At 32.8% G+C, this 14,545-nt stretch overlaps 1 long non-coding RNA gene across 2 annotated transcripts; it reads left to right on the top strand.

Annotated features, from left to right (window-relative positions):
* Window positions 1-1,446: 1,446 nt before the first annotated feature.
* Window positions 1,447-14,506, top strand: LOC143079868 (uncharacterized). 2 transcript variants are annotated; one of them, XR_012979510.1, is made up of 2 exons: window positions 1,447-1,584; window positions 12,626-14,506. It is a non-coding gene; the product is annotated as an uncharacterized LOC143079868 (long non-coding RNA). The 2 variants fall into 2 exon arrangements; XR_012979509.1 differs by lacking the exon at window positions 1,447-1,584 and adding an exon at window positions 10,767-10,835.
* Window positions 14,507-14,545: the final 39 nt, after the last annotated feature.

The raw sequence follows: 14,545 nt of genomic DNA, 5'->3' as shown, positions 1-14,545 counted from the left end.
ATGATACAACCATGACAACAGGTACAAAAATGTTAACGTCAAGCTTCGACTTACAAACACTTAATAGTTGAGAGTGAGTGTTCAGGGTTCCTAATTTTAGAGCTGAAGTCATTTCTTCAATTAATTTTATGGACGCCACTATGAATGACTTTCTTAAAAAAGCAAAGCAAATTTCTGTCTCATTTGTCATAACATCAATTCCGTCTTTAATTCCTTTACATTATTTATCATCAACCCACTTATATATAATTTGTCATGTCATTGAACATTATGACAGTTGCATGTGGAGAGGGAACTGTTTCCTCTGAGATATCCACTTTTTTCAGTGGTTCATGTTGCTGAATTGATTATCTGTATAGTGTTTTAAAGACTTATACAAATAAGGAAATTCGGTATGATTGCTTATGAGACATCTATCCGTCAGAGTTCAAATGGCCTGCCTTATAGAAAACATACTACTTTCTTCGATCGTCTTTTCTTATTAAAAAAAAATCCTTTATTTTACAGTTGATTTAACTTGATTCCCTATATTGCAGCTAAATATTATGTATGATTTTAGGATAAGTTTAAAAAATTCGTGTGGTTACCCCAACCACTCCCTTATAGATGTTCTTTGAATATGTAAAAGTCATGAACATTCTGAAAACGTATGATACGCGGAATTAAACATAAAATAAAATAAAAAAATGTACGAAAAGAGAGACAGAGAGACAGAAGATTCCAAGGGGACATTCAAAACTCTCAATTCGATCAGAAAGACAACAAAAGAACAGACAATATAACAATAAGTCCATACAATACTACATACAACACTTAAGCAACACGCACCCGATTTAAAACTGTAAAGCTGTAAAAAGGAGAAGGTTAATTGCACCTATTTTTTTTTAAATCCTCTCATTTTAATTGTTTTATATGAATTTTAGTTTGATACTAAATCAGAAATGCTTATAAAAAATGGAAAACTTTACAGCAAAGCCTTATGTTGAAATCGTTAATTGCTGAAAAAAATCAACAAAACTTTTAATACAATAAGAAATTTTGTAACATCTAAAAAATTAAGTAAAACACAATGAAAAATTAGTTAACCAATTACTTCTAGCCAATGAGACGGTCATTCTTCTTGTATATGGAATGATATTCTATTTATTTTGTAGGAAAACAAAAAAAGTTTTTTTTTATAGCGTTTGCAATTAATTCAAGTTTTGTTTAAATTCTGAATAGTCATGACCAATAAAACAACTACCCGCAACCAATTCAAATAACGCAATTGTTAACTACTGTGTAAATTGTTTATTTATATTCAAATCTGATGTCTATAATTATCAACTTTTATTTAGTGTGATTTCATTAAAATTCAGTATATTCATTGAAACGAACGACCAGTTTTGTACAGGTATATGGTTATTTAGCCTTGACAATTTTATCTTAAAATAAGTATGTCAGGTTTATTTATCTCGTGAGGTCTGTAAGTAAATTATAGAAAGAACATTATGGACGGAAGAAGGTATTTTAAGTACATTGTTGTCGACTGTGGTGGAGTTGGTAGTGGGACATTATATTGGCTCTCGAAACAAGTCGGTATAGGTACGTATACATGTGCTAGGTTTATTTCTATACTACCCTAAACGTTTATAATACCAGTGATAGATACATACTATTCATCACACTATACAATTAATCATGAATGTCCCTAAAAAACATGTAACGAATATATCTAGCTATCATACATTGTATTACCTTTCAAAAATATACATGTAGGAACCTAAAGCTTGACTAGGCATAACACATACATGTATAGTGATCCTTGGACTTCGCCGGTCAGTCAGTTTGACAAGTGCGGGCTGAACCAATAAACAGTGAACCAGTACACATTTTTATTTAGGGACCAGGTGAGGCCCACCTCCGGGTGTGAGATTTTCTCGCTGCATTGAAGACATATTAATTGCCTTCGTCTGTTCTAGCTGCACTTTGGTTGGGTTGTTGTCTTTTTGACACATTCCCCAATTCCATTCTTAATTATATGTTCTTATGATATCTTATAGTATATGCAATCACATGCCTTGGAAATTGTCTTTAACACGAACTCTTAAGCTTGCCACATTTAACCGAACCCTTATAACAACTACATTGTTTGTGAGAGAGGTAGTCTATATTTATTTTTTTACAAGGATACAATCCTACTCTGTCAAATATGCTCTCATTTTGTTATTGATAGTATAAATGTCACACCCGTCATGTCGGTCGTCCTTAATGAAATATCATATCTAATAAAGTATTTTAAAGTTGTTCTCGTCCTTTAATACAGATGCAATATTTGCCACCTTTTGACGTCCTTTAATTAATATGCATGTATTAATATTTACCAATAGGCGTCAGCATATTAAACCATTCAATTTCAAAATAGGTATAATTAAGTAACATTTTCTGGTTATACTCAAACAAAAGTATACAAAATACAAATTGTTGCAAAAAATGATGTGGTTAATATTTCACACTATACCATTAACAGTGTATACATGTATAAAGTGCGAATCCAGTTTGTTCATTTTCACTGTCATATATTCGAGTATATGTCTATTGTAGAATAAAGGATGACGGGAAAAACTGCGTCTGTTTACTGTTTTGAAAGTACGAAATAATTGATTTAAATGTATGTTTTAACACAATTTTACAAGTATATAACTTTCTAATGTATAATAACAAGATTAAAGTAAAAAAAAAGTGTAATTAAAATAAAGCAGCTTAATCCATAATATTGTTGACTGGATGCTATTCATTCTAACTATAAATGCGAAGAAGTATCACTGAAAGTGCATTAATTTCTGATGTGGAATTTTTGGAGGTGCGGTGGATTTTCATTATCGTTTTATATGATAATTCGATATGCAACAACTGCAAATAGTCTTAAAAAATGACTTTATTTCTGATGATATTTACAATGCAAGCTGGTCGTAGATTCTCACTTGAATATACACGGGTATAACCAACTTATGGTTAATTTCGGACATTGTGTACTGTTCATAGATATTTTTTTCTTTACTTTGTTTTATGTTTTTTTCGTCATAGTTCTGTACCGTTCGTAAGTAAAACATCGTGAAAATAGTTAACAATTGATGAAAAATTCAAACATATATCAAGGTGACTCGATTGTTGCTCGAACTTTCTTTACTGTATAAAATCTATACTATTAAACGAGAAGACCTCATTTTTTGTGTCGCTTCTCTTCCTTCCACGATAAATTAATCTTCCTGCCTCTGTGTTCTAAAGGTAACATACATAGTCGCATTTGTCATCCATTCTTATGATTGTTCAGATTGAGTTATTTTTGGAGAAAAACCACAAAAAAGGAGTCCGGATATTGATTCCGTCATCAGACTGACTTTTAGTCATAGCTAATACTTCCGGTTAGAAACATGCACAAGTACAACCAATCCGATGATAGATAACAAAAAGGAAAAATAAATAAGCCAATCAAAGCGTTCTCCATATCATGGTGTTTAGATCGCAAGAACCACAACTATAATACCTCCTTAAAGAGGACAATTATTTTTCGCGTTTATCTACATGTAAACAACGATTATACTACTTTAATATATAGCAAAATGTATAGAGACTCTCTGTGTTCTGTCTACTGTTTTCTTTGAAATGTTTACTATTTAAGGGGTCATGCCAATTGCATATATATTAAAATAAGTAAAACAAGTGGAAACAAGAATGTGTCCATAGTACACAGATGCCACATCGGCACTATATTTACTAAGTTTCGAGTTGAATGGACTATAACTTCATCAAAAACTACCTCGACCAAAAGCTTTAACCTGAAGGGACGAATGAACGAACAAATGCACGGATGAACAGACTAGAAAGCATAATACCCATAAATGGGGCATAAACATTTATTGTTAAAAGTGAAAGTAGTGATTTGGCAAAAATGAAAGTAGGGTAGAGATTAGAGGGAGACAGGACCTTTTTCGGGACGTCGGGATCGGGTGTTTTTTTTTAAGCTCGGGAATTTGGGATTGATCCTTACGGGATCCGGGAATACACTTTTCGATTTCGGGATTTCGGAATATGAATTTCTTTAAATTCTGCATCTCGGGATTTCATGTTTTTAAGCCCGGGATTTCGGGATCAGAACCCCTCCGACCACCCCTCAAATTTTCCTTAGTCGTTCTTAATCATTTATACAAAAGACGATTCATATCCTACCATTGGCATGTTAATAAGGCTCTCAAAAGAAAGAAAAAAAAACACTGATGGATTGTCATAGAAGCATATTTTATTACACTAAAATAAATAATGGTCTATATATAATCAGTTACATTTATTTCATGGTTGAAGCGGTGGAAATTTTTATTTAATTTGACTTTAACCAAAAGATGCATTGTAGCAAAGGAGAAGAATAATTGTGTTCTGAGGACAGAAACACGAAAATAATAAAATTTAACAGAAAGGAAACAAATGTCGGACTTTGGAAAAAGGGAGAGGGCTTTTGATACCTTTTCTGAAATTCTCCATACATAATATCTTTTACAAAAAGTCATCCTACAACATTTCACAAGCTGTATATGCCCGCGATTTCGCGGGTGTGTTCTAGTGTATATAAAATGGCATTACAAAAATAAATTATACAGCTATCCAGACGTAAAATGTATTTAGCAATTGGTTGTGCGAGATGAAAACGGTACCACTCAATCGATCGTGCAATGAAAATCTGTTTGTGACTGCTCTTTGATTTTCTAAGATGCACCCATTACAGCTATTTTCATAATGCTTGTAGTTAAACAGTTTGGTTGGCTTGTTTGCTTTTCTTTTGTATAAATGTGTGCTCAATCTTAATTGCAATGCCTAAGCAAACACAAATACAAAGAAAATAAGCAAGCCATTAGTATGAGCTGTATATTTTGACTGAAATCGAAGACAGCTTTCCCGGTAGCAACCATTTGATTTCCTCGGAAAAGGGGGGGGGGGGGGGGTTGCTATTGGTATATGGATATTTTTTTTAAACAAAGTTTGATTCTGGTAAATGTGGAATATATTATGTTCCCGTCCAAAAAGTAACAATTGAGTTATAATTTACTTAGAGCTAAGAACCTCATTTTACTTGAAATGGCACATTAGGTTATATAACAACAGATTTCTTTTTAGAAAAAGAACTATATATTTTTGTCCATCTGATGCGTTAAGCCTTTTTCAGCTGATGTGTATAGTTCGTTCTTATGTTGTACTGTTATACCACTGTCCCAGGTTAGGGGGAGGGTTGGGATCCCGCTAACATGTTAAACCCCGCCACATTATTTATGTATGTGCCTGTTCCAAGTCAGGAGCCTGTAATTCAGTGGTTGTCGTTTGTTTATGTGTTACATATTTTTGTTTGTCGTTCCTTTAGTTTTCTCGTTTGAATTGTTTTACATTGTCATATCGGGGCCTTTTATAGCTGACTATACGGTATGGGCTTTGCTCATTGTTGAAGGCCGTACGGTGACCTATAGTTGTTAATGTCTGTGTCATTTTGGTCTCTTGTGGACAGTTGTCTCATTGGCAATCATACCACATCTTCTGTTTTTTTATTAATGGTTTATTGAAGAAAATGAGTATACGTCTAATTTTCAAAATTTTCTTGGGGGAGGGGGGCGAACCCAAACCCTCCTAGTAGGTTTTGATTGGCCCTGGAAAAAAATACAAGTTACTTTGGCTCAATGTAAAAATAAGTTTATTTCTTAAAAAAATCAAATGGTTGCCTTAGCTGTCCAAGATGTATGTATACAATGATGGTGTTTCATAGGAAAGGATATATTTAATCCTACATATAGATCTGGGTCTGAACAATTTATCAGAGAAAATAGAATTGACAGTAATGAATCGCTCTACAGTGAAAATGAAAGTCTGGTATAATTATTCAACAGTAAACATGAATCGCATCACAAACACAACAAAGTGGACTTAGAATGAATATCCACAATCTGAACAACAAAACCTGTTTTACTACATTATAAATCATAATAAAAGGTACATTTTTCTACAAATGATTATTGACTGCTACTTTTAAAACTCTTGCACGCTTGAACTATTATTCTTAATATTTACCTATCTGTGTGTCAATCGTAAACCTGAATGGCTGTAGGCGCGATTAAAACCCTCCCGCATCAAATACATTTATCATGAATTTATAAAAACAGTACATATTGTATATTATTTCTTATTTTATTAAACAATCGTGAATATGTCGTCTGTTTATTTATATCATTCTACATACGAAATTCATCACGGATACAGCGAAAATGACATTTCAGGATTCGCACATTACATACACTGATTAACATTATTAAAACATTCCCCTTTTTACAACAGTTTAGTTAAGAACTGAAAATGAATTACAGGTAAATATCAAGATGCCAGTCCTTAAGAAGAACCCTTATACTCGTTGTTGTTTTGATCAAGTTGGATAAACGTAAAAATAATCTTACCAGAACATTCTCGCATGGTCGTCAGCATTTGCACAGAGGTAAATAAACGTTACAAGTTGATTGAACTGACTGATGAATTCAAAAACGTCGACCACGCGTACGTTGACTGAAAAGATGTATCTAATTGCTAGCTGAGTTGGGGTCTTAGGTCTGTATGATTCTGAAAAGTCTATTTATATTTATTTGTAAAATAGTTTAAAAGAGGGACGAAAGATACCAAAGGGACAGTCAAACTCATAAATCTAAAACAAACTGACAACGCCATGGCTAAAAATGAAAAAGACAAACAGAAAAACAGAAAAACAATAGTACACATGACACAACATAGAAAACTAAAGAATAAACAACACGAACCCCACCAAAAACTAGGGGTGATCTCCGGTGCTCCGGAAGAGTAAGCAGATCCTGCTCCACATGTGGCACTTGTATGCGAAGAAAGGAAACGATTTCTCGATCTTTGCACTAGTCTTTATCGTGTTAGAGTTTACACGATTCCCTTTCGTTTTGTACCTTGAAAATTCAAATGGATTGTGAATTTTGAACGTCAATACAAAACTGTTCTCAAATCAAAGTTTTAAACGATTTGATTTCAAATCAAACGTAGGAAATGGCGAAAATTTGCGTAGGGCAAATAAGATTAACATTTAAAAAATCTATGTAAAGTATTATAAAAATGTATTACAAAGGAATCTCAAATATGGCAAAATGTGTGCACAATGTATGCTACTTCAACATTGAGACATTTCTTGTGTGCATCATACTAGACTACAACATGTAGCATGACTGTTTGTTTATCTTTGCTAAATTATATTTTCAGTGTGATTTTTTTCTCTTTTAGATTGGCTTTATCCGTTAATTAATTTTATTACTTGCTACTATATAGTTTAAAGAACTTAATTGCATTCAAAAATATAAACACCTAAAGCTAAAAATTCCTTTCAGATCGTTTATATGATGTTAAATTGTGAACTTTATTTGTCTAATATTTTACAGTTAACATCTAAGGGAGTTAAATCTTAAAAATCAGCTGGTCATTTTGATCACATACATTAAGGAGAAATCAAGCGTTCAACGATAAAAATGAGTGTTTTCAAACTGCTATCCATCAACCAATTATTCCTGTAAATTATGTGGTTAACATTTCTAGAAGTTTTTTGCAATTGTTAGACGAAGAGAAAACAAACGTTTTAGAACTGGAGAAATATTCCTAAAAAATATGAGACCAACATAGGTCTTTGTTAATGAATATCATACTATATTCTCTAAACATCTTGTCAGAGAACTACGTGTCAATACGACAATCCCTTCCAGTTTTCCACGAATATGACATAACGAATCGTACATATTACCGGTAGCAAGATGTTGAGTAGGGTTGTCTTACCTTTCCAGAGTAGTTTAGGTCACAACCCACACCCCCTAATTTTGATAGGGTATGTGTTGCATAGTCTTTAGTTTTCTATGCTATGTTTTGCGTACTGTTGTTTGTCTGTTGTTTTTTTTTTTTTTTTTTTTTTACCAAGGCGTTGTCAGCTTATTTTTGACGTATGAAATTAGGGATTAAAGTCATAAAACTTTGCTCAGTGCTTGGAGCACAAAAATTATGCTCGAAACATGAAATCCAGCATTTTCATTGGTTGATTTTCGAGTACGAGTACAAAAAACTGACTCGAAAGTTTTATGACCGCAAGGCTAGATGTTACTATCATATATTTCGCCTCTCTGTTACAAATCTTTTGGTTGAAGATAACGATAATACAGATTAACTTATTTCCTTAATGCTGATGCAGATATGGACTTTTCCATTACAGCAGCGTAACATGTGAAGGGTGTATAAGTAAGCATGTCATTATTTGTAGTAATTCTATATCCAATTACGTATTTCAAAAAATTGACGTCCACGCGAACCCTTTCAACAACTGAGACAATATCTGAAAATGTCTAATTTTTGGCAATAAAAAAAACCAAAAAAAAAGTCTTTAGAACCGGATTTTAAATAACACAACTGGAAGAACACACATTGAGGATCTATGAACTATTGTCTGTAATTCAAACAGTTGTTAAATGTGGTTATAATTGCAATTTTAAAAATGATATAAACAAATTACAGGTCATTTCTGTTACCAATTTGAAAGTGAATCAATTTTAAAAAGTTTCTTATGAGAATAAATTCAGTTTAAGATATCTGGTTTACTATAGCTAGTATAGCCTACAATATTTTATCAAATGCAAATTATTTATTTTAGCATTTTCAATACAAAAGGTTACAAATTATACTAAAATATAGTCCGACATGTCCGTTACATGAAAGAATCTTCAATATCAGGACAAATATCAGGACAGAGTTGGTAACAGTTTTTTTTTCAACACAATTACTTTATTTCATATTTTAAGAAAAATACATCACAATTGGAAGATAATAGCTAACAATGTCATTTATCTTTTGAAACTGTATTTGCAAGATGAAAAATCTGCCTAGGTAATAAAAAGTTAAATTCCTTTCTATTACCATCTACTATACTAAAATTGCTCAATGTTTTCTGCTGTTATCAGAAGTAAAAACCCTGTCTGTGAACATTTGAATTATAATATTTTATTAGAAGAAATATAGGAAAGAGTGTTTAACTGACAATAGTTGGTGCATTATATACTCTAGGTTATACTAAAACTTAAAACACTCCAAATAAATATGCCTGAATTTTTGAAGAAAAATTGCGGGTGCAAGATGGAACATGGAAATTATACTTTTTCAGATAATTTCTCAAATACAGTGTATGTGATTGGTCCGTGCAAGTTGTCTGATGCAAGATACATTTCTGCCCTGTCAAACAGGCTCTATTTTATAATTGACAATATAAGTGTCACGCCCTTCTTTTTGTCGAACTAAATGATAGAACACATTATATGAAGTATTGCGAAATTGTTCTTGTCCTTTAATATGGATTTTATATTTGCTACTGTTTATCGGTATTCAATATGGATGGACTATAAGCCTATGTTTCATGTCCTTTAATATTCATGAAATAGTGGCCACTGTTTATCGGTCATTAATATTGATAAAATAGTTGCCACTGTTTCGCGATCTTTAATTGTGATGAAATAGTTGCCAAAGTTTCTCGATATTTACCATCTCCATGACATATTTGCAACTGTTTCTCGTCCTTTAATTATGGTGAATCCGTGTTTAGAACTGCTGTTATCAATTTGATATTGTATGATTTATTAGATGTGTTCGGTCTCGAACAGTCTAAACTAGGACACCATAATGGCGGTTTTAAAGACCACTCAAGGATATGATATGCAAACATATCATTGCGACGGGTTCCTTCAGAAATACAAGGATGTGGGATGTGATTGTCAATGTTAACATAAGAAAAATAAAGAATAAACGATAGTTGTTTTTAGTTAACTTGAGAGTAAATAAATGTTGATTGAAGACTTTGAAACAGAAGGATAACCTAACAGTGCGTTCGAGGCGTTTTCCGTAATGTCATTTACTTTCATCAGGAACAGCCAAACTCAAATGCTATTTAACATCTGGATAGACATGGTAGATGTTCTGATTGTTCACGATAGTGACGCGCAATGTTAAAATACGCGTCCTTTTGTCATTCCTGAAAAATATGCTACAAACAATTATCTTACCACGATAACAGAAAAATGCCAGATAGTTTTAAAGCATAAGTACTTGAAAAGGCACTTTGCTACAATTAAGTTTATGCCAATTGTGTTTTTTTTTTTAAGATTGACATTGATGAAAATATAAGTGAGCTGATCATTCAAATGAAACAGAGACAACAACTATGTTATAAGAGAAATTATGTATAGCTGCACCATGTATGAAAAGCTTCACATTTTCCCGAGTATGTTATAGCCCACCCCCTTTTAGCAGGAAATTTTATGGTGATTATTTAAGGACTCATTGTTGCTGAAGTTCTCTTATGGCAGTCAGTTGATTTCAGGTTCCACCACTGATATATATATATGACATCGACTGGTACAGATGTTTAACGGCTTTGACTAGTTTATTAAGACCCCGCTCGGTCATATTTGAGACCCGCCAATTTATATTTTGTTGTTAACTGTCCATTTATCGTTTTTTTTTAATAAATATATAAAATTATTTTTAATTATCGACGCTCTTTTCTATTCACGCTAACAGTCTAAACTCTTCATTTTACAACTGGAATATATACTTTATTGATGAATGCAGCAATTTTTGTACATGTGCTGCGTTTCTTTTGATGTAAAGTATACATGCGTTACGTGTATATAGTGACATTTAAACATCCGGGTTGATTTATTGACCTTGTCAGAAGACATGAATTGTTTCGATAAGAATTTTTGAATGACATAAACTAAACATTTAAGGTAAAACTACTAATATTATTTTATATCATCTACTTAATTATCAATGCATTAGCAAATGACTTTTATTTAAATTTGCAGAGTAAATCAAAAGTACTTTCAGTTCTTTGTGATGACCACAGATTTATATATAGCTCTTATAGAAACACAATGACCAGTGGCGGATCCTGAACTTTTCATAAGTGGGGACCACTGACTCCCTGAGAGGGGCTCCGCTCAAGTCATGCTTCAGTGATTCCCTATATAATCTACCAAATTTTCCCCAGAAAAGGTGTGGGTCCGGGCCCCCTAAAAAAACTCTAAATCCGCCTCTGATGAAATACATTTTTGTAATGTCAAGAATAGTTTGTATATTCAAAGTTAAAGGAATGAAGTATATTTAGACATTTCCGTTCAAGTAAATCGAGTCGACGATCACCTTTCTCGATGTTTATTTTTTATGTTCTGCAAACAACTGGCCCAATAGAACAGTAATTGGCCTTGCAAGATGATTACTGTTTTCAAACTTGGATGTGTTTTCAAACAGAAAATCTAATACAGTATAACAGAAAAAAGACTAACAAAAACAGTCAATCAAATCCTTATAACTCATTGGTGAAATTTTTTTCTGGGGGCTACAGAAACTAAAAGATAGAAAAAAACATTAAATATCAGCAAAACAAGACCTAAAAATACGTTTACACAATTGACACCTTTTAGGCTGTGATTCAACTAAATGATGATTTAAGTTTTATCTAAAAGGGAATTGGGGATTTTAAACCAAATAATAAAATAAAAGTAGATCGAGGTAAAGTAGAAAGTTCTAGTTGGTCAACTTGGCCAAATATCAGACTCTAATATGAATATTAAATCTTGAATCAGGATTTTTACTTTAATGATTTGGTAATAATCTAAAAAGAACTGTATATAGATGTAGGAATATGTGATATGAATGCCAAAGAGACAACTCTCCATCCAAATAACAATTTATTAATATTAATGTTAACCAATATAGGTCAAGGTACGGCCTTCAACACGGAGCCTTGGCTCACACCGAACAGCAAGCTATAAAGGGCCCCAAAAATTACTAATGTAAAATCATTCATACGGGAAAACCAACGGTCTAATCTATATAAAAACGAAAAACTAGAAACACGTATGAACTACGTAAATAGACGACAACTACTGTACATCAGATTCCTGACTTAGGACAGATGCAAACATTTGCAGCGGGATAAAACGTTTTAATGGTACCAAACCTTCTCCCTTTTCTGAAACAATAGTATAACATCGATCACGACATCGAAAAAACACATTATAAAATATAAATTGGAAGGCTTAACTTAATAAAAAAAAAACGAAAATTAACACACAATGAACGAATACATTTGATCTTCAATACCTGAATGCAAAAACATAGTTAAGGAAATTTACAAGGGATAAATAATTAAGGTCAAAAGTAAATAAACAGGTTTAAACAAAGCTAAAGTAAGATACCACTATGAAATAATGAACGATTTTTAGAATGTATATACATGTATATGATATATTTATAAATATAAATGCAAAAATGACTCATGATATACAAAAAGATTTCTAAAAAAGATTCACTAATGAACAAACAACTGATTGCAATAAAGGTAAAAGTGAATACTAAAATGTCATAGTGAACGATTCAGGCTCTTTGAAGCCTCTTGTTTTGATATTTTCTGTCCAAAGTTAAGGACTACAAGTTAAATGAAACAGATTTGAAGTATACTTAAGATGTTTTAAAGTCAGTAGCTAATAGATGATTTTTGAATTTTGTTTTGAAGATAGGAATGGCTTCAGCTAGTGGATCATTTTGTGGTGTATGTGAAGCTCAGGACGTGGTGAACGAGGCTGCCGTTTGGTGTCCGGAGTGCAACGAAGGGATATGCACATCGTGTGAAAAACATCATCGAGCCTCAAGAGGAACAACACATCATGAGGTAACTTCAATGAATGATTATAAACAAATACCGCACACAATAGCAAGCATAAACCAATACTGCCCAGAACATGATAAAAAATATCAGCACTACTGTTCTCTACACGAAAAACTTTGTTGTCCGCCTTGCATCACAACAAATCACAAGAAATGTGATTTGTAAGTAATTGATGAAATTATTAAAACCTCGAAAGGTTCCGCATTATTTGACATTATGGAACAAAGTTTAAAAGAAATGAAGAAAAACATAGAAAGAATAGTGGAAGATCGAAGGCAGAATTTAGAGGCAATTAAGCATCAGCGACAGAGATTCCATGCAGATATAAAAGAGACACGTGAGAAGATCAACAAACATCTAGATAAACTTGAACAAGACATAAAACAGGATATACAAGCTGCGGAACAAAAAGTCATATCACAAATAAACAGATTTGTGCAAAAAGTTTCCGACCATGGGAAAACAATAGATGAGCTACAGAAAAATATAACTGCGACTAAACGTTTTGCAACTGACCTTCAGACATTTTTTGGCGGTAAAATGTTTGAATCCGAGATTCAAAAAGAAGAGGAGTTTATGATGTCTTTAATAGAAGATGGATGTTTACAACAACTCAACTTACAATGGAGAATGCATGCCAAGATGTCTGATATTCTATCTATGACGAAGATTGGTGAGATATCCGTTATACCAAAACCGTCAACCAGTTCCGTGACTACGGATAGGGAAAAACAAGCTCAGCTAATGATACCAAAGATACCAAAAACAATTAATGAAATTCAGCTTACCTTATTAAAAACAATTGAGATACAGAAAGGGCAAAACGGAATTGGAATCACAGGTTGTACTATCATGCCTTCTGGTAAAATTGTTTTTGCTGATTACTCCAATGATCGGCTTGTAATCCACAACGACAATGGATTGTTTGTTTGTGAATCACCTGTATCCCATTGGCCTTTAGATGTTACATGTATTGATGAAAACACGGTCGCTGTCACCCATAATGCACAGCCTTATTACATAGAAATAATCAACATCGTCAATAGAAAAACTGTAAGACAGATTAAAACGTCCAATTCGTGCTACGGCATTACAAATGAAAAAGGAAGATTACTATATTATGAAGAAGGAAGGGGTATTCAAACAGCAGATGTCAATATCGGAAGTGCTGTTACTACAGTAGTTAAAGTCGATGGTGCGCATTACTGGAACTATGTTACAACATCAAACGACAGAATATACCATACAATAAATCAATCAAATACCGTAACATGCTACACAATCACGGGACAGAAGGTTTGGGAATACAAAGACGAATCTATTTTGAAATCTGTTCGCGGAGTAGCAGTTGATAATGATTCCAACGTGTACGTGGTATCCTATGAGCATAACAGTATCGTCGTACTTTCACCAGATGGAAAGCACGCGCGTCGATTGTTAACAAACGAGAATGGGATACAACACCCTTTTGGTATCTATTTTGACAAAGGAAGAAATATTTTAATGGTAACGAATCTATTTGGACCAGCCAGTTTGTATGAAGTTAAATGATCGGCTAAAAAGTCAGAAATCCAACAGTTTGAAATTGTCTGTAGACTTACAAACAAATTTTCAATGTAAACAGTGCAAACATATCATTGACATTGCTAACGTAAGATATTTACTCTAAGAGTGTAGATTGTCAGTTTTAAATTTAGTATTTTTTATTAGATTTGTTGGGTCAATTTTTTCTGAATTGATTTTACATCAGGGCCTTTACAAACTGTC

The sequence above is a fragment of the Mytilus galloprovincialis genome, chromosome 6, assembly GCF_965363235.1.
Source record: "Mytilus galloprovincialis chromosome 6, xbMytGall1.hap1.1, whole genome shotgun sequence".
Lineage (NCBI taxonomy): Eukaryota > Metazoa > Mollusca > Bivalvia > Mytilida > Mytilidae > Mytilus > Mytilus galloprovincialis.
The sequence above is the reverse complement of the archived record's forward strand: the minus strand, read 5'-3'. Positions and strand labels throughout refer to the sequence as shown.